The sequence below is a fragment of the Pleurodeles waltl genome, chromosome 2_1 (genome assembly GCF_031143425.1).
Source record: "Pleurodeles waltl isolate 20211129_DDA chromosome 2_1, aPleWal1.hap1.20221129, whole genome shotgun sequence".
Taxonomy (NCBI): domain Eukaryota; kingdom Metazoa; phylum Chordata; class Amphibia; order Caudata; family Salamandridae; genus Pleurodeles; species Pleurodeles waltl.
In genome coordinates, this window is record NC_090438.1 from 714,940,698 (window position 1) to 714,961,760 (window position 21,063).

At 44.8% G+C, this 21,063-nt stretch overlaps 1 long non-coding RNA gene across 1 annotated transcript in view; it reads left to right on the forward strand.

Moving 5' to 3' along the window:
• The window catches only part of LOC138259117 (uncharacterized), a 33,516-nt gene extending 13,515 nt beyond the window's left edge, over window positions 1-20,001 (forward strand). The window contains exons 2-3 of the long non-coding RNA XR_011198642.1: window positions 3,678-3,735; window positions 19,621-20,001. This is a non-coding gene — a long non-coding RNA (uncharacterized lncRNA). The remainder of the gene's footprint in view (window positions 1-3,677; window positions 3,736-19,620) is intronic.
• The last annotated feature ends 1,062 nt before the right edge of the window (window positions 20,002-21,063 follow it).

Sequence of the window (21,063 nt, forward strand, 5' to 3'; positions counted from 1 at the left end):
TATTTTAGGTCATTTATATTTGCAGTTCAGTTATACCTTCACACACATGGCTTTGTTTCTTTGTATTTTTTTCACAAGACATCAGAAGTAATATTTGTGGATGTTTGATTTAACTGATCATTGTTCTGATTGTATATATCTTTTGTAATACTTGTGATATAAAAAATTCTTATGGTTGGTTACCGGGGGCTATCTCGAGACACATCCAGAGCCTATGTTCTCAGCAAGAACGTGACAATGAGCCTTAGGGCTTCTTAGGGGGTGTGATGTGTGGGTTTTTGGTTTAATGTATTTATATTGTTTCACTTCTCTCTCCCTGTTCTTCCCCTCTTCTTCTCTTGCTTTCCCTCATTCTCCTACAGACTGACCCGTGATTGTATAGCCATAAACAAACCTAGTGGGTGCTACAAGTTGTTCCAATGAAATAATGTCTTCTACTGGTATTTCCTTAAAACAAGCCTGGCTTACTCAAACTCTGCCCACACAGAGATTAATAGAGACTTTGTGGAAATCAGACTGTGCCCATGTGAACTAGTAGTGCCCAGTCAATAAAAATACTTTGACTGAACACAAAGGGGCTAAAATCACTATTTCAAAAGGAAAGAAAAGATTATTGCCACAGATTAAAGGGAGGTATTATTCTTCTCCAAGAGATAAGGATCAGACCAAGGGAGAAACTAAAATTTAAATAAATATCAATGGAACAGTGACTGCTTTACTTCTCCTGAACACCATACAGAAAATGAAGTTGTTACATTAATCACTGGCTAATCATCTCGGCTACAAAAGAAGAGACCGAATTTGATATCGTTGTTGATGCACCAAATAACAATGAGCCTGACTTCAGGTCCTCCCTTAATGAAATTATTATGGGCATACCACAATATATATGACTCCTGACTGCTTTTCAGTCCTGAAATTCAGACCCAATACAGCTCATGCTCAGCTTCTCAATTTATGCAGATTACATAATCTTATAGACATTTAGAGGCTTCATAATCCTACAAGAAGCAAATATATATTTTATTCATAAATCCACAACTCTAGGATTGATTATCTGCTACTACAGAACCACTTTCTCCAGCAATCTACATCCCCCAAAATAGAGCCTACAGTGATTTCGGACCATGATTCTATCTCACTAGGCATAACTCTTGGCATACCATCCCTAACTACATAAAAATAGAGAATGAATGATACTATTTGTTGGACCTGGCCTTCTCTGCAGGGTCATCCTTTTCTTTCCAATTTTGCTGAATTCGTAACTGTTGGCTTTAGGGTTCTGTGCACTTTAGCACTTCTAACCAGTGCTGAAGTGCAGGTGTTCTGCGCTCTAAAACATGTTGATATTGGCTTATTCACAATTGGCATATTTCATTTATTTGTAAGTCCCTCGTAAAGTGCACTATATGTGCCCAGGGTTGGTAAATTAAATGCTACTGGTGGGCCTGCAGCATTGATTGTGCCACCAACTACAGTAGCCCTTTAAAACATGGCCCAGGCCTGCCACTGCAGGTGTGTGTGCAGTTTTAAACTGCCATTTTGACCTGGCAAGTGCACCCCCTTGCTAGGCAGAAACCTTCTTTTTTATTATATATAAGTCTTCCCTAGTGTAGGCCCTAGTTAGCCCCAAGGGCAGGGTGCAGTGTATTTACAGATGTGGGTTCTACTGCTTAGTTTAGTTTAGGTGAACATTGAGGTTACCCTGAAGCAGCGTTTAGGTGTAACTTCCAATTGGGAAAAAATAGAAATTTGGAGTTTGGTGTCTCTGGACTCACAATTTAAAATCACAACTGTATGATGATATTGGATTTTAAATTGTAAGTCTGATAATGCCACTTTTGAAAGTTGCCATTTTCTTATTTTAACCATTCCGTGCCCCTGCCTGTTTGAATACATGTCTGGGGTTGGTGACAGCTGGGCTTTGTGCATTCCCTCTAAACAGTCACAAACAATGGGCACTTAGGTGTGACTTAATGGGCCTTAATGGGCCATTAGCCGGCTTGATGGGGGAGTGCAGCTTAGCACTGTCTCACTTACACATGAATAGGGTTGTGCCTCTCTCCACCTCCACACAAAAGGCTGCATAATCCCCTGTAGAGTGCCTTGAGCCAGGGAAGGAACAGCAGGGACCTTGTGATCGTCAAAGGCCTCTTTGAAATCTCCACCACTTCAAAGGCACATTTGGGTATACGTAATGACCCCAAACCCCACCAAATCACAACTCTACTGGAACCAAACACACTCTTCCAGGAAGAAGGACTGCTGTGCTGCCAGGAGGAACTGACACTCTGCAACTGTATTGCTGTGTTGGTGTACTGCTTGTAGTGTGCTGTAGGAGGACTTGCTCTGGTGTGTTGACCTACTGCCTGCTGCTTCTTGCCTGAAGTGAGAAGGATTAGACCAGTTCAATACATCCTTTAACAAAAGATTCTCCAAGGGCTTGTTGGCTTACCCCCTGTTCTCCACAGTCTCAGGGGCATCAAAAACTGCCTGCATCTCTCCTGGTGCTGCTGGTCTTTGCCATCTGTGGGTCCTGCCTTTGTCTTCGGAGAGCCCTCCAGTCCTGGGCTTTGCTCCATCAAATGCACTATTTCAGTGGGCCCTGCGTGGGTTCTGTAGCTGGTCTACCCTCAATCGCGATCGGCCTGATCTTTGGATTTGCACCGGTCTCCAGTGGCCTCAAGTAACCCTTTGACAGCTACTGACTTCTATGCAATGTTTTGGCATTTAACATAGAATGTAGTGGGATCATAATACAGCGGATGGGATAGCGTTACATTTGTGATGGAATAACCCCATCCGCCAAACTCTAAATCAGGTCCCTAATCTTTAAAAAATCATATATCAGCTTCTACTTATTTGATTTTTGTTGTTTTGGTCTTGTTTTACTTAGATAAATACTCTCTATTATTCCAAACTGGTGTGGAGTCTTTTAGTTGTGTCTTTGACTATGTTACTGTAATTTAAGCGTTGCACAAATACTTTCCACATTGCCTCTTAAGTTAAGCCTGACTGTTCTGTGCCAAGCTCCCATAGGTTAAGCACAGGTTAATTTAAGGAGTGTAGCTGACTTACTCTTACTAGGACTGTGGTCCCTACTTGGACAGGGTGCATACCTCTGCCAACTAGAAACCCAATTTCTAACACTAGTGCAGAAAATTAGGCCATGGAGCAATCAATACAGAAGGGCATAATACATTATATGGAAGAAAATAACATAAATGCTATTCCACCTGATCATTTTGGAACACCCTCAAATCCACTACTAGAGATTGTATGATCAATATTATTGTGGATGTAAATAAGAAGTATAATCAATGGTTAAACTAATTAGAATCTAAAGTGAAAGACTGTAAATTTAAACTAAACCACACTGAAGGTTCCTACGCCCTCTCTGACCTGAAATATCTTAAATATGAATACAACAAAAAATTGAGTGTTAGAGCAAATAAGTGGGTATATCTGAAAAAAAATATATATATATTGTGACAGAGTCAGACAATCGAGGCTGGTAGGCTTTATAAGGTTTTATACTTTATTACTTTCTTTTATACGTATGTTACAGTCTTTTGTTATACAAGAGTCTCTTTTCCTTCCTCCTTGCTTTTCTTCTTTCTCTCCTTCCCTTTCGTAAGTTCTTGAAGTCATTTACTTTGTTCCATGGTCTTTTCCAGGTGTGGACTTGGGTGACACATAGGAGGAGAAAAGAACATAGAAGGATTGTTTTAGGAGGTAGGTATTATTGGTGTTATTCTCTCCCTCTTTCTCTCCTTTTCTCCCTCTGTCTCCTCTCCTCCTTTTGTCTTCCTTTTGCTTTCTTTACTGAGGGCTGTCTTTTTCCTCTCTGTTCTGTCTTTTCTTTTTAAATATTCTTCCTTTCTATTTCTGTTCTTTCTCTATTCCTGTCTTTTCCTTTATCTTCTTTTCTTCCTTTCCTTGGTTTCAAAAGCTTCTTGGTATCTTTCTGTCCTTCTACTATATTATCTTTCTGCTCCCTCCTTTCCCTGTATCTCCCTTTTCTTGGCAGGAACTGTCCTTTGTTCCTGATTCTCTTAGTAAACAAACTCCTCCAGTCCCTCTCCCCGTGAATCAGTGACTTGTAAAAACAAAAAAAAACTACAAACCGGTACACATACGAATAAACTAAAGTGTGAATCGGCCCAGGTGACGCCTGAACCATTTTTAGACTACCCTTCTTCTGTTTTATGTATTAAACCACATTCCCATGTTCCTCCTTCCCACTTGGTCGTCCCTCCGTACCTGCAGAGGCCATGCTCTTCCCAGAGCGTGGCCGGACTGTTTGCTCCTTTTCTCCTCCTGGCAGCTTTCCTTCGACTGTGCTCCGGGGATGCTTGGAGTCACTCCGCGATGTGGTCTTCCCCCAGGCGATGGTTCCGAACTGCACTCCGTGATTCCGTCTTTCCCTCCGAGGGAGAACTCCTCCTGCCGGCTCATGGGCCCGGGCTTTTAACCCTCTCCACTTCCACGTTGCTTCCCCGGAGAGTGCCTGCAGCTGTGTGTTCTCCTTCTGGGTCAGCCACAGCCGTCTCGACTGTCCCCCTGGGGATATGGTTGGTCCGCTCCCGGAAGACCTATACCTCACAATGTTCTAGAAAAATAAGACAGAATCAAAGCCCTGGGTAATTCCTGACAAGCTTTTTTCTCATTTGGAAAAATGAATTAGATCTGGAACCTATTAGGCGTAATCACCATTACAGATCCCGATCCTGCAGGATAACCATATAAATGTTTCCTGAGTGAATTGGAGAGATTGGACTTTTCTCTGGGCACCATTATCCAGTGTCACCTTCTTGTGAAACATTCGGACTATGAGTGCTGTAACATCTCTGTGTTGTTGGTTATAAAACTTAACTTGCCATATATGTAACCCCTTGCACCACATTATATCCGTACCAGTTACAATGTGTTCAACGGGGGTGTTCCCACGCAGGGAGGCCACAATAAAATGGCACAGTGAAATCTACAAGACTTTACTGCAACATTTTTTCCGTCATTTTTAACACCTGCTCGGGGCAGGCTTTAAAGTGAATTGCTGCACTAGCGCCAACTTTTTGGGAGATAATCCAGCAAAGTGCCATAATAGCATCATACATGATGACACTATTGTGGAGACGAGCACCATGGTGCGCCGTATTGTAAATACATCGCAACCATGGTGTCGTTAGGTGGTGAGGGGTGGCGCAAACACAGACAGCCACTTTAACATTCTGACCGCCACGGCGGTAGCAACAAACACCGCAGCAGTAACCGCCAACAGACAGGCGGAAGACAATGTACCGCCCACTCTATTACAAGGCACCAATCCACCAGCTTTTCCGGGGTGGTGCCAACACCATCGAATGCACTACGGAAACAGTATACAGAAGGGAAACCACTCACCTCTTGACACCCAAGGAAGAACTAGGACGCCATGGAGCCCGAATTGCAGATCCTACCCATGTTGCTGTATCTATTAATACACCCTGAAGTGGAAAGAAGGCGGCACCGGTGATGATGACGGTGAGTACTGCACCTAGCACACAGGGGAGGGGAGGAGGGAAAAGAGAGTGACAGACACACGCAACACGCGACACCCCCATCCCACACCCACACAAACATACACACATACATTTCCAATAACATCACAGATACACCCCGTCACCTCCTGGAAGAACGCAAGTACCAAACAAAATGAGTTTAGCTAGTGTGATATTCGAACAATCAGATAGACCAAGAGAACAGCAAAAAATCAGTATACACAAATATGTACAGCAAGTACACAAGTCCGTACACTGTCCCATGAAATGTCCGTGGACCAGTGGTCCGAAAAAGCATGGGCGAAGCCCACACATAACACCTGCCTCAAAACGGAGAGAACACTGCAGGGGCATCAGGTTGAAAAAAAACAGGCACCTCAGGGGGTACGGGAGGGGGGCACTTCAGCCGGATGATGGCATGACGCCACTGCTCCTCGAGGGGGCTCTATGCCCACTGCTTTGTCCTGGGGAGTGCAAAGCCACAGTCTCTCAAGTCTCCCAAGTGGGTGCATTGCCCACTGCTTGTTCCTGGGGAGTGCAAAGCCACAGTCTCTCAAGTCTCCCAAGTGGGTGCATTGCCCACTGCTTGGTCCTGGGGAGTGCAAAGCCAAAGTCTCTCAAACGGATGCCTTTCTCCACTGGTTCTGTAGCGGGCTTTGTGCCCGGAGTGCTTCATCCTGCCAAGGATAGGGTGAGTGGATGCCTTTCTCCACTGGTTCTGGAGGGGGCTTTGTTCCCAGAGTACTTCATCCTGCCAAGGACTGGGTGAGTGGATGCCTTTCTCCACTGGTTCTGGAGGGGGCTTTGTGCACAGAATGCTTCATCCTGCCAAGGATAGGGTGAGCGGATGCCTTCTTCCACTGGTTCTGGAGGGGGCTGTGTGCCCAGAGTGCTTCATCCTGCCAAGGACTGGGTGAGTGGATGCCTTTCTCCACTGGTTCTGGAGGGGGCTTTGTGCCCAGAGTGCTTCATCCTGCCAAGGACTGGGTGAGTGGATGCCTTTCTCCATTGGTTCTGGAGGGGGCTTTGTGCCCAGTGATGCTGCACCTGTGGTGTGGCAGTTGACTTTGTCTCACCTGGGTGTCTCAGCCACGCAATGTACCTGGAACAGGTAGCATGATACTCCATGGAGGCAGAGCCACACTCCATCCTGCAGCGACTTAGGCTGCCAATTGCTGGTTCGTGTCAGTGCTGGAGGTGGTGTCTCAAGTGGTGTGGCTAGGGTCTAGGACGTCACCTGCAGAATGACGTCTGCACACTGGGAATGGGGCTGACGTCCGACAGAGTAGCATTGGCTGTGCATGTGGTGGTGCTGATGGTGGTGCAGGTGGCAGTGTCTGCGGCAGGGATGCTGCCAATGCTGGCCGTGGTGCAAGTGACTGTTGTGGTGGATGGAGACACCATACCGTCTCCGGCAGCCTCATATGGCTGATCCTTGGGGAGGATGCTGCAGACTGACGTTGTGGCAGTGGCGGTGCAGGTGGCGGTGCAGGTGGCAGTCAGAGCGGCGGTGGTGACTGTGGTGCATGTGGCTGCCATCCCTGATGATATGGTGGTCACCAGCCCCTCACCAAGAGATATCGTGCCCAGAGGTGATGTGCCCTTTGGCTTGTGGCCGTTCCCCATCTTGACAGTCGCTGCAGGGACCTTGGCACTGTCCACTCTGTGTTTGGGCGAGGCCTTGCTGGGTGGGTGGTGTGACTGTCCCGTGCTGGAAGCCGGCCCCTTTTTGACCTTTGCAGATGGTGGAATAGCGTGGTGCTTCTTTTCTGTCGTTGGCACACTGGCAGCTCTGACGGGTGCCCCCTTAGACCGTACTGGACTAGCAGGGACCACAGTGGATGCAGATTTGGTGGCTGAGGTGCTGGGCTGGGATCTAGACATCCTGGTCCTAGTGGAAGAACGTGGGGAGGTGTAGGGAAGAGGTTAATGTTTGCTAGGTAAAGTTTTTTTGACACACTGGGACGGGAAGATGGAGGGGCTGTGGGAGTGGAGGAAGAGGTAGTGGTTGTAGGAGGTGTACGTCTGCTCAGTTTGGGATGTAGGTGCATGGGTTGGAGGCTTATGTGAGGTGGATGGCTGTTGAGTGGGTGTGTGCCTGTGTTTGTGTGCTTTGGGAGGAGGCCTTACAGACACACTGGGAGAGGACACAGGGGACGTGTGAATGGTAGTGGGGGTGGTGATTGCACGTGAGCGGTGTGTAGTGATGGGCGTGATGGTGATGGAGGCAGTGGCTGATGATGTAGTGCATGCAGGTGTGACTGGAGACGAGACTGGGAGGGAGGTGGAGGACGTGGAGGAGGGGGACAAAGTGGAGGAAGTGGATGTTGGTATGTGTGCATGGGTATGGTGCTTGTGTGAGTGCCTGTGGGATGTGTGGTGCTTATGTTTGCCGGAGGCACTATTGTGTGTTGATGTGTGTGCATGCTGGTCTGATGGTATGCTTGGGATAGGCTGAGGTAGAGGGGATTGGGTCTGGGTAGTGGAAGTTGGAGGGGTGAGGCTGGACACAGGGACAATGGCTGCCATCAGTGCTGAGGCCAGAGCCTTAAATGCTCTCTGTTGGGCCGCCACGCCAGAATGAATGCCCTCCAGGTATGCATTTGTTTGCTGCAAATGCCTCTCGACACCCTGGATGGCATTCAGAATGGTTGACTGCCCAACAGTGAGGGATCTCAGGAGGTCAATAGCCTCCTCACTGAGGACAGCAGGGTTGACTGGGACAGGGCCTGAGGTGCCTGGGGCGAAGGAGATGCCGACCCTCCTGGGTGAGCTGGCACGGGAAACACGCTGAGGGGCTGCTGGGAGGGCGGTGCTGGTAGGGGGTGGCAGCTGTATCTGTTGTTGGGGTGGGCACAGAGGTGTGTGCCACCACCAGGGAGCTTCCATCAGAGGAGGAGTCGCTGTCGCTGGTATCCCCTCCTGTCCCTGTCGTGGAGCTCCCCTCGCCCTCCATCCCACTGGTGCCTTCACCGTCCGTAGATTCATCCTCCAGGGCCATGTGGGATGCAGCTCCCTCCGTCGCCGGTGCCTCTGCTCCTCTGCCAGATGATGCTAATGCACACAAGGACAGGGTGACAAAACAAGAAGGGGGGGAAAGACAGAAAACACACATGGTCAATGCCAGCAACACCACTACCGTTGGCGGACACAACACACAGGGAGCAGCCCTATGCACTAGGCCATGCACTAGCAGTCAGTAGGAAATTCACCAGGCCACGGGGTACTATGCCTAACACCCTTTGCTGCCCACCTGGAACCCACAGAAGCCTGCACAGTTGTAGATGCCCACTAAACATATTGGGGTTGGAGTACCTCAGAGTCTGCCCAACAAGGGACCTACCCTACCAAGTTCGCCCTGGCCTAGGGGAACCCACAGCCCACATCCCCCACCCAGACACTTCGTAAAGCGCGCAGAGTCAGCTTAATGACACTGTACTCACCCCCTTGTGGCTGCTGTGATGGCCTCAAGCCATCCAACTCCAGATATGCCACCGCCAAGATCCGGAACATCAGGGGGGTCGTGGTGCACCCCTTCCACATTGGGAGGCCAGCCACAGCTGGGCCTCCACCGTCTTCTTGCTCCAGTGGCACAGGTCCTCCCATCTCTTGCGGCAGTGGGTGCTCCGTCTATGATAGACCCCGAGGGTCCGCACTTCCTTGGCGATGGCACGCCAAATACCCTTCTTCTGGAGGACCGTAGAGTAGCATGTACTGGGGAAGGACCCCATCCACCAGTTTGTCCAACTCCTCCCTTTCCCCAGACACTCGAGCCCTTGTCACTTCCAGACTCACGTCACAGCAGCACTTGCAGTGTAGGTCCTCTCCCGATGAAGGTCAGGTATCAAGTGAGTGACCAGATAGAAAATGGCGGTCACGCCTGAGGCGGTGCACACCGTCACCACCGGTGTACATCTTCATTGGCTCCTGGAACCCATAGGGCCCAATGATAACCAATGCTGATTTGTGCGGCGGTCTTCGACCGCCTACCGCGACACTGCACAACTCCAGCGCAATTACCTCATTTCCCCTTGTCCCTCCTCACAGGTCAGGCAGCCGCCATTTCAGGGGGGCACATGGCATGGCACCTAACTGCGTCACAGCACAATTTGGCAGATATACGGACAAACTACGCCACACACGGATTTACTCACATTACTGCAAACACACTTGTGCAACCTATGTGGTACATGACCCTCTGCTTACCATTCTCCTCCATGGGGCACATCCGCTAGGGCAGATGATGAGATGGCATCATCCTCCGGTGTACAGACCCCTGGTGGACCTGTCGACAATGGAAGACAGACACATCATTTTCACCTACAGACTTGATCGTGCAACAATCCAAGACCTGTGTGCCCAATTGGAGCCAGACCTGATGTCAGCTATCCGCCATCCCACAGGAATACCCCGTCTAGTGCATGTCCTGTCAGTGCTCCATTTCCTGTCAAGTGGCTACTTTTAAACTACAGTGGCCATGGCAGAGTGTTGTCTGCCCTGCTGAAACACATGCACAGCTACATTGTGTTTCCAGAGGTGAAGGATTTGCCCACAGTGAAAGCTAATTTTTATGCCCTGGGACATATCCCCAGCATCATTGGTGCAATTGATGGTACACATGTGGCATTTGTCCCCCCCCCATCGCAGAAATGAACAAGTGTACAGAAATCGAAAAGGCTACCATTCAATGAATGTGCAGATGGTGTGTTGGGCGGACAAGTACATCTCTCATGTGAATGCCAAGTATCCTAGCTCTGTGCATGATGCCTACATTTTGAGGAATAGCAGTATCCTTTATTTGATGGGCCAACTCCAGAGGCACCGGGTGTGGCTAATAGGTGAGCCCAAGGTCCCCACACAGTATGAGTAGGTGTCTGGGTATCCGGTAGTCCCTAAGGTTTAGTGTGTTTCTAACAGGTATCCCTCGACATTTGCAGGTGACTCTGGTTACCCCAACCTGTCATGGCTACTGACCCCAGTGAGGAATGCCAGTACAAGGGCAGAGGAATGCTACAATGAGGCACATGGGCGAACTAGGCGTATTATTGAGAGGACGTCCGGCCTCCTGAAGACCAGATTCCGGTGCCTCCATCTAACAGGTGGCTCCCTATACTATTCACCGAAGAAGGTGTGCCAGATAATTGTGGCATGCTGCATGTTGCACAACCTGGCATTGCAATACCAGGTGCCTTTTCTGCAGGAGGATGGGCTTGATGATAGTCTTGTGGCAGCAGTGGAGCCTGTGGACAGTGAGGAAGAGGAGGCAGAGGAAGAAGATATTGACAACCGAACGAACATCATCATGCACTACTTCCAGTGACACACAGGTAAGAGACTGCCACTGCTCCTCACATTTCTGAAATACTGTAGGACATTGTGTAAGTCAGCCTCTTCACCTCTGTCTATGGACACTGACAGTTTACTTTGGCTTTCCATTTTACAGATCTGGGTACCTCATTCAGCCTTCTGCTATATGTACTGTTGCCCAACAACTGTCATACATTGGCATGAGCAAATGAACATTTATATTGATATTTGTTGGTGATGTTGTAATAATTCATTTGTGAAAGAATAGACTGACTCCAGATTGGTTTGTGATTCAAGGGTGTTTATTTAGGGGCTAATATGTATAGGGGTATGCAGAAGGGGCTGGGGTGATGGTGGAGGAAGGCCCATAGTAGAGTCCAGTCTCTTGGTATCACAGGTGTACTGTCCAATGCGGCATGGGAAGGGGAGTAATGGCAGTTCAAGGTGGACAGGGTAACATAGTGGGACAGAAGGGTGACAATCAGGAGAGTCTTATTTCCTGGCGGGGTCTTGGCAATGTTCTCTGTCTTCTGCCTGGATCGCAGGGACCGTTTGCAGGGTGGTTCTCCTTCTGTAGGGGGTGGGGTGCTGGTGGGCTGTTGTTCCTGTGGCGGGGCCTCCTGTCCATAGCGCCGTCGGAGGTGGAGGGCTGTTCCTTGATTTGGCTAGTGTCAGGGGTAATTTGTTGTGCCACTGCCTCCCTCATTGGCTTGCCTATGTCAGCCACCACCCCTGCAATGGTGAGCAGGATGGTGTAAATGTTGGTGAGGTCCTCCCTGATCCCCATGTAGGGTCCCTCCTGCAGCTGCTGGGTCTCCTGAAACTTGGCCAGTACCATGCCCATGGTCTCCTGGGAATGGTGGTATGCTCCCATTATGTTTGATAGTGCCTCCTGGAGGGTCGGTTCCCTGGGCCTGTCCTCCCCCTGTCACACAGCAGTCCTCCCAGCTTCCCTGTTGTCCTGTGCCTCCGTCCCCTGAACTGTGTGCCTACTGCCACTGACCCCAGGGCCCTGATCGTCCTGGGTTAGTGGGTTTGCCTGGGTTCCCTTTAGTGGTGGACACACTGCTGATTGACGTTTCCTGGGGACAGTGGCATGGGCCCGCTGGGTGGGTGCTGTGGTGGTGTTTCCTGAGGGAGAAAGTTCTGTGGTGGATTGGGACTGTGGCAGGAGAACTGACTGTCCAGAGGTCCCTGATGGGCTAGACTGGTCATCTTGAACCAGGCGTGCAGAGATGCTGTTGCCACTGTGGGCCTCTTCTGTGGGGGGACTGGATATGGCTGGCATCTCCTGTCCGGTGACGTTGGGTAGGGGTCCTGTTGGGGTGTAAATGCATTGTTATTTTATCTGTGTGTCTCATCTTGTGCAATGGGTGTACTTACCTCTATTACTGTGCTTGCACTATCACCTTGGCCCCTGTGTGAGTGGTGATTGTGTGCCCTGGGTGAGTCTCTCTATTGGACATGCTTTGGTGATGGGTGTCCATGCATGTCTGTGATGGGTGTCCATGCATTGTTGTTGCATGCAGGGCTTGGTTGTGGGAGTGGTGGGGCATGATGGTGGGGTGTGTGGGAGATGGTGGAGTCATGGGAGTGAGGGTGAGGGTGGGAGAATGTGATGGCATGCAGGTAGGGTGGGGGGATATAATAGTAAAGATATGACTTACCAGAGTCCAGCCCAACTGCTACTCCTGCGACGCCCTCAGGATGCATTATTGCCAAGACTTGCTCCTCCCATATTGTTAGTTGTGGGGGAGGAAGTGGGGGTCCACTGCCAGTCCTCTCTACGGCTACCTGATGTCTAGATACCATGGAACGTACCTTCCAACGTAGGTCGTTCCACCTCTTCCCAATGTCATCCCATGTTCTTGGATGCTGTTATACTGCGTTGACCCTGTCGACAATTCTCTGCCATAGCTCCATCTTCCTTGCAATGAATGTCTGCTGCACCTGTGATCCGAATAGATGTGGCTCTACCCGGATGATTTCCTCCACCATGACCCTGAGCTCCTCCTCAGAAAACCTGGGGTGTCTTTGAGGTGCCATGATGTGGTGTGAGTGATGTGTGAGGTGATGGTTGATGTGATGCATGGGGAGATGTGTTGGGGTGTGTGGTATGCTGTGCGTGGATGGTGTATGAGCGATAGTGTTGTGTGCCTCTGGATGCTGGTGTGGTCTTTGCTTTTCTCTCTCTCTGCTTCTTCAAAACGTTTTGTTGTAAGGGGTTGTGGGTATTGTGGGTGTGTGTTTTATATTGGATTGGGTTATGGTTAGGTCATCAAGCTATAACTGTTGACTTTCAGCAATTTTTATGTTTTTTAAACATTAGTTTCAACACCTAACTATAACATCAGTTTAACATTGGTTTCTTTTAGTGAGTTCCTTGGGCATTTTGGAGTAAGCTAAGATCTTTTTACCATATCTAACTATAATCTTTGACTTTCTCAATATGTATGTATATATATATATATATATATATATATAAATATAGATATATGCTTTGACTTATTCTGGGTGCTTCGTTGTGCCTTGACAAAGCTATGTCTCTCTGATGAACTCTAATAAGAGCGAAACACAGTATCAGGGACTGTTTTCATTCATTACAGGCTGTCATAGATGGTAGTTCCAAGTTTTAGATGGAGAGTAGCTTCTCTATATGGAGCACTCTACAGCACCACCAACATGCTAAATCTGCTCACCTCAAACATCTGTCTTTCTAGCAGAGTGTTTTAGCATAGGATTAAGCACAGTGCCATCTGTGTTTATGTGTGGGTGGAGATTCTCGTTTTTGTTGAGAGTTAAACTGAACTCTTTATTGTTTTCCACAAATGAAGATTTGTTGCACCGAGCCTGGCTTAAATCAGCATGGAGAATTTGTGGAAGACTTGAGGAGTACCTCAGTCCTCAGAGGCTTCAGTTTGAGATGTTGTAGTGATATCCCGAGATAGAGCACTTTTAGAGATTTAACAAGGTCTTCTGGTGAGGAGAACTCAGATACAGCTGAGTTTACTTAGTGTAGAGGTGAAAAGAAATGTTATAAAGTCTTAAAAGTGAGCTGAGAGGCACCATGTATGGATTGAGGAGTGTCAGGGAGAGTATAGATGCCTAAGGAACTAATTGTTAGAGGAAGAAGTGCCTTGTAGTGAAATATTTATTTGCGAAGAGTGATTGGTTATAGATGACATGTACCTGCTTAGGACTTTGCCTCTGACTGCAATCTACTCTTCTGTGATTTTTTGTAGTGTGGTATGATTAACTGCAGCTGGATTGGAAGCCTGATTAGAAATCATTAAGGAGATTATTTTCCTTGTTGAAATGGTCTCAATGTTATAGTTAACAAAGTCCTCCCAGGCACATTGTCAAATGAATAATTACTGTTTGATCTTAATGCATACTAGAGAGCTGTGTTTCAAAAAGTAGCAAAAAAGTCAAGGAGAAAAAGCAAAATGTGGTTCCTGGAAATAATCTAAAGTAGGGAACAAATACTTTATCAAGATCACTGATAATACATATATCAGGATTGGATAATTACTAACAATAGCTAAAACATGCAAAACCACTAGCACTGACACTAAAGTCTCTTTCAAACTGTGTGTGCTATATATGTAATATTATATCATGGCTTCAGTTTTAAATGCAACCTAATGATCTAATAGTATATACTTTGGACTGATGTGATGGAACACAGTGTGCTAATGTTTCTTTTTGATGGTTTCTCAGGTTGGGCCCAAATTAATGGGCATGCCTAAAGGGATGCTGCAGTTAAATTATACCTCCTAACATATGGAGGCTCTAGCTGGGCATGCAGGCAATGCTTTCAGTAATGCTGAAGTCAGCAATTATTGTTAAGGTATGGGTGTGAGTAAGACAGGACGGAAAAAAGAACATAGATCATACTTTAGGCACAAATACCTTTACATTTTCCACTAATACCCACTTATTTACAGGTCTGTAGTTTAGGAAGTCAGGAGAGGTGTAAAGTTAACAGAGATACACACCCACCCATACCATATTTCTCCTACTCCTCCCTTTTTTTACCTCAGCCCCAATAATAGGGATTGAAAAAGAGTAGTGGAAAGTGAAAGGCTTGGACAAGTAATGATCCTCAACATCCTCATCCATCCACCACAAACTTGCTGACCTACTGATGGTCTATGGGTAGAAAAGAATGTAAAGGTGAGAGGGAGCATGTTAAGGATTAGTAACCCATCCTATACCTCCCCCACCCTGCACTCGCCTTTCGTCTACAAAGAAAAACTATCCTCCCATCCTTCACCTTTTATGACTCACTTTCTGATTTTACCCTTTGTATCTGTGGAGGAAGGGTACAAATGTGATCGTGTATAAGAAGGGCTTGGTAGTTGCTCCCATTGTTCCTCATGAATCATTGCATTGGCTCTGACAAACAGTAATTTAGATTTGAAGTGGGAAGAAGTAGTTCTTTATTCTGCCCACCACTTTCATTCCTACTATGTACCCTGATTACAATTACGTGTGGCTAATTCTGTTTCCAGAGCAAACACAAAATGGAATTCAAAGTCGGGCGATATTTGCCCACTCCTCCGTTACCCATTATTTACTTGCCCTTTTGCAAACTGTATGTTTTGCTCAATGTGCCCAAATATTTCAGCAGTTAAATCTTAGCCCTAGGTTATGGTTGTGTCATAAAATGATCTCCTTGGGAGCCCATACAAACTGTGTATTTATTATCCCAATCACACATCAAATCAATATAGGCCATGAAAGTAGATCATTGTTGAGGATATTCATGAGGAAATATGCAGGAAGCTTCTTATGATTTCCAAATTAGATGTTTATTCCAAAACAGGACCCATTCCTGCTCGCCAGTGCTGTAACAACTGACCCAGCACTAATAAACATTCCAGAATCCTACTTCTGACATCTTATTTGTCATACACAAATTCTATAATTGAACAACAGAACTTTAACTAATAAAGTACAATACCCATATACCACCATCTCCCCTTTCATATAAACAAAAATACAAAAAAATCAAATCAATAAAAAATCTATATATCTAACATAATCCTTAAATCTAGCTGGAGTAGTTCTAAGTCTGCAACTTCTGATAGGGTTGTCACCATCATAACACTCTGCATCCAGGGCGGCATTCCCCTCCTCAGGAGCTGCACTAACTATCTCATCCTATATAATGCAAATTTTGTCTAACAGAATACCCAGATGATACCAGTCTGCTTCTTTAGCATCATCATTTTCGACACTCCTGTTCCAGAGTTTATTTCTGATGATATTTGTTTGTTCGTTAGTAATCTTAAGAAGAACATTCATATTCCACCATCCCTTGTTTTCAAGCAGAACAGCCCATCAAGACACTCTCTCAACTTTAGTGGGCATAGAAAACTTTGATTCTCCTTTGTTCACTCTCATGGGTTTTCTAACCAAAACCCAGTCACCAGGCATCACTTCCAATTCTTTCACATGCTTAGTCTTGTCAAAATGTTCCTTGCTAGTGTTTTGTTTGTTTCGTACACAAAGGCTATCCAAATCCAACTTAGTTTTACAGTACCCAACCTTTTCTTGAAGCCACGCAGGACTGATGTTAGAAAGTGGTTTTCTAACCCTTAAAAGAACAAAAGGGGCAACACCTGTTGCACTATGAGGATTGCTATTGTAACTCCACACTTTTTGTTGTAGATAACCTGACACCTCCAACTTGTTAGCAACTGCCGTTTGCACACCGTCTTCAAGCATACAGATGGCCCTCTCAACAAGCCCATTAGATGAAGGATAATATATATGATTCCCTAACGTGTTTGAACAAATGTTTGCTAAGAAACAATGCCATTTCATCAGACACAAAATGTGTGCCACAATCCATAACAATCTCCTTAGAAGGACCCTCCACATGAAACAACCACTCCAAATACTTAATGGCCGTAATAGTACCAGCCATTGTGACAAATGCAAAATACAACCACTTGAAGAACTAGTCAATTGCTGCAAGGATACCTGTTCTTATTCCTCAAAATGTAAAACTGTCCTGCAAAATGAATACCTATTTTCTCCCAAGTTCTATTAGGCCATTTACTTGGACATGAAGAACTGGTACTCACTTTCAAATGTTTGCCTGAGCAAAAACATTCTGTGCACTTATCAATACATATCTTAACTTGATTATCCATTCTAAACCACCAATAATGCTGCTTTATGTTCTTCGCTGTTGCTGTAACTCCCAAATGTCCTTGGTGTGCATGAGATATCATTTTAGCATGTAGTCCCACAAGGGACACAAAAACACCTTCCCTCATAACTATGTCATTAACTACTGACAATTCATAGACAACTTGCACAAATTACTTCAATTCTACACTCATACTTCTGTCACACGGTCAATCGGAAATAAGATATTCCTTGACTTTGCAAAGACACTCACCAGTCGTACAATTTTCTTGATTTTTAATTTGATCTTATGCTCACATTTTTTCACTAGACCTAAAAAATTGTCACATTTCTTTAACAAACCCTCTATCACTCTATCCGCACTCTGTATACGTGAGTCTTCTAGAGTAGAATCACCAAGAAGTACAGGTTCATCATGACCAGGTTTCAAAAAGATTCAGAGTTTTGCCTGATCTTGCCAACCTATAATATTTCTCCCTTTTTCTGCAACTTACATTTTGGTAAAGATTTCGCTACCTTTGAAGTTTAAAACACCCATGAACTAACCTTTCATGATGATGTCATAATCTCCAAACTCTTCTGCATCAACATCTGTCTGCAGCAATAGCTTTCTCGACCAATATTTCTCAAACGTTATGTCAGGCATTATGGTAAAAGGGGAACCACAGTCTGCCATTATTCCCACATTTGGCTGTAACAATTTTAACCTCACATATAGAGCCTTTGTATTTCTTGGGTGAAACATTCACCATATTAAACAATATTCACCATATTAACAAAACATTCTTTAAACGGTCGCACAAGGTCTCCTTATCTACTTCCATTTGAGCAACTTTAGGTTTAGGTTTGATGGTTTGTCATTCACTTTGAAAATGTCCAGCCTTCTTACAATAGATGCATCTCTTCCCCTGAGCAGGGCATGACAAACTATTGCCTAAGTGATATTTCGATCCGCATCTGTAACAAGATCCTGAAAATGCATTTTCCAAACTTTTTCTTTCCTTATTCTTACTTTAGTTTCTTCAATGTCACTTACAGCCACAACTTGCATACCCGTTTTTAGATCCTCAGTCAGATTTTAGGACAAAATTAGTGATCATTCTATACTTCTTGCCATGACATAATCTATAGAAGGATTTTTACAAGTCAAGATGTGCTCCTGAATCTTTTTGTTGGAACAGCTGACTATCAACTAATCTGGTACATACACAACTAAATTTGTTCAAAATACACACTTCGCTGCAAACACTCTTAATACTGCTAAGTAATCCTCCACTGTTTCATCCATCATTTGTTTCCTTTTAAAAACATTATGCCTTTGTTGCACAACAGATGGCTCTTTGGTATATTGTTTGCGTATTCGAGCCGTAGCTTCTGCATATACATGCCAAGAATCATGGTGCTGCATTAGGTGGAAAATTGTCGAATACTTATTGACCAGCCTCTCCTAAGTGAATAAATAACAGTGCTGCCTGATGAATAGCATTATATTTTGAGGCATCAATTGCCACCAAATAATTTTCAAAAATGCTCAACCATTATTTCCATGAAATAGATGGTCTGCCAGTTTTTATGGGAAAGGTGGAGGTTGCACAATAGACTGAGATGTGGCCATGATAGATTAAAATAATTATGCAATAATTTTACCCAAACTGTGTCAAATTAGAGAATAACAATCACTAGTAAAAACTTAGAATGAAATATCATGCACTTATCGCGGATAAAAACAGCATACACTTGTTGCCTACCACATTTCAACTGAGAGCATACTGGCAGGTAAGGTGTGCCAATCACCGTAAATGCTTCCAAAAATAGAGTGAGCGGTGTGCCTGCCACCATGGTGAATGTGTGAATTTTCTAATATGTTTATTAATGATTTTATACTAAAATGTGCAATGAATTAACGTGCAAAACGAGTGACTTTTGAAAATGTTCGTTTTTCAGTTCTCAGCTGAGTGAAATTCTAACTTAAAGCTGTTGTTATTTTCCATGATACAAAAGCTTACATAAAGGTGTTTTTGAAGTTTGTGTAGATGTGCTCACAGCTACCTCTAGTGGGTTGCTGCGGTATGTCTTACAAGGTCATGTTTTAACCAAGCATTGCATGAGTTGAAATGTCTTATTATTTGAGAATGTTACTAATATCTGGTCTCTCCTCGAGGATGGAAGTGAGTGGATACAGTAAAAGTTTCTTCCTGAGACAAGATATTTGAGAGGCGGTGAAACAATGGAGCCACAGACAAGATGGAAGAGAAAAGGTTATTCTGGAAGATAATGTTATAGTTAGCGTAGATTTGTTGTGCTTTAGGTCATCAATTTAGTTGTTGATTGGCTGAAATTAAACCACCCCATAGACTGACCAATCATAAGCTTATTAGGATTTAGTATAACAACTGGGGTAGAATTGTTTATGGAAGAGTATGATTATTACAATTTTAGAGTTTGGAGAGCAGACTAGAGCAGTTGAAGTTCGTATTGGCTGAGTGGGTTAGCTGTTATTAGGCCATAACTGATGGTGTCCCCTGGCTGAAGCATGTTACTTGCTGTTCCTTCTTTTACTATTGGTAATGTATGTCATTGTAATGTAATATGTGTCTCTTTTGCTTTCTAGGTACCAGCTGCAACTTACGACTCAATTGCTGCATATTAATAATATAGTTTTCAATCATTAACTGAAATAAAGGTTTTTTTCAAAATTTGTGTTACTAAATTCTTTTTACATGAAGCCCAACATGTTGATGCTAATCTGTGGTTAGTGAGGGAACTAATTCTGAAATAACATGTTTTGAAATCATTTGATGCTGAACTAATGTATACTTTGCCATTATTACCAGTCTTTGTATTATTAATAAGTGTGATTCTTTTGGAGATATTTTGTTTAATTGTGTCTTGATCAAACTGAGATATATAAAATGCTTTAACCAACCGCAATTGATCTTATATGCTTATCATTTGTGTTTGAGAGTTATTTTCGTGACATTAGCATTGTTAATATAGGGAAATAAGTATATGAATTCTTCTTAATAAACTGGTGTGGTTATTGATTGAAGTTTGAAATATTGATCATTATTAACTTTTGTTGATACTCACGACGTTCATTGATGACATCCCCTCAAACCTATGTTGCTTCAATCCATCGTCCTCTAGCGCAGAGTCCACTATTCACTGTAGATAATAGCTAGGATTATAAAGCGCGTTAACAGTTTTTGGTAGCAGATTACGGTTATGTCATTGTTTTGATGATGTCATAATGAGGTTGTGAGGTTTGGGGTGTGCTAAAGTTGTTGTTGGTTTGTTCTTTCTTTTCTTTTTCAAATTCTTAAACAAATTTGACATGATGAGTTGCTAGTTGCCTTAAGTGGCTTTCCCCGGTTCTTGGAGACTCCCTAGGTTGAAGGGTATGTTCCTGGTGGAGTTTGATTATCCACATGGTTGTTGATGACAGACCTAAGGAGAGAGGTCTGGGGCTCCGGAGTATATTGATAAGTGTAGAGAGACACTTGGTATATGTTGTAATTCGTTCATTTAGTAGACCGATCCATCGTGATCGGTAAGTCGGGTTTGTGAGAAATTGGTGCACTAGACAATAATCCAAGGAACAGTGGAGAAGTGAAGTTCGCAGGTCTAATTTTGCTTACGATTGTGGGAACAATGAAAAAGGAGTAGGCGAAAGCTGAAAGTTTCTTTGGAGGGTTCTGAAGCGTTTGTGTTACCCTACCTGTAGTAAATGAGCATATTTGTTTTCTTTATTGTAAAATAGCTCGTAAATTAATATTGCGTTGATTTTGTGTGTGGGTTGTGAAAGATTGGTACAACAGACTTTGTCTGCGTCTCAGTGAAAGGGGGTGAATGTGTGGGTGTGATGTAATCGGTGCCTCACTGGGATTGGTTGATTAGCAAGAAGGAATCGCGCACGGATTTATCAATCAGTCCGACAATAGAGTAACATGATTGGAAGGCGAGGGGGTCGAAGAGAATTGCGGGATCGTAGTCACTTTACATTATTGGTTATTCTTTCTTTAATCTTTGTTTATTGTTTGTATTTGCTTTGTTT